Genomic DNA, 268 nt, shown 5'->3' on the forward strand with positions numbered 1-268 from the left:
AGATGGGATTAACAAGGATACCGCCAATTATTTACAAATGATTATTTTGTAATTGTTCATTGTGACCGTTAATAATATGCCGTCCATGGCAGTGAGTGACGGATGGAATATTAACGGTCACAATGAACGATTTAAACAAAATACTTTGTGAATAAATCCGGTTTCCTCGATAATATTGGTCTGTGCGCAAGCGCAGATGCTGAGGTCGGCAAATTCGACTACGTCGGCGTTCTCAACAGAACACCGGTAGCTGCGTTTAGTATCGGGG

The sequence above is a fragment of the Nanorana parkeri genome, unplaced genomic scaffold (assembly GCF_000935625.1).
Source record: "Nanorana parkeri isolate BGI_ZX_2015 unplaced genomic scaffold, ASM93562v1 scaffold2465, whole genome shotgun sequence".
In the NCBI taxonomy this organism is placed as follows: Eukaryota; Metazoa; Chordata; class Amphibia; order Anura; family Dicroglossidae; genus Nanorana; species Nanorana parkeri.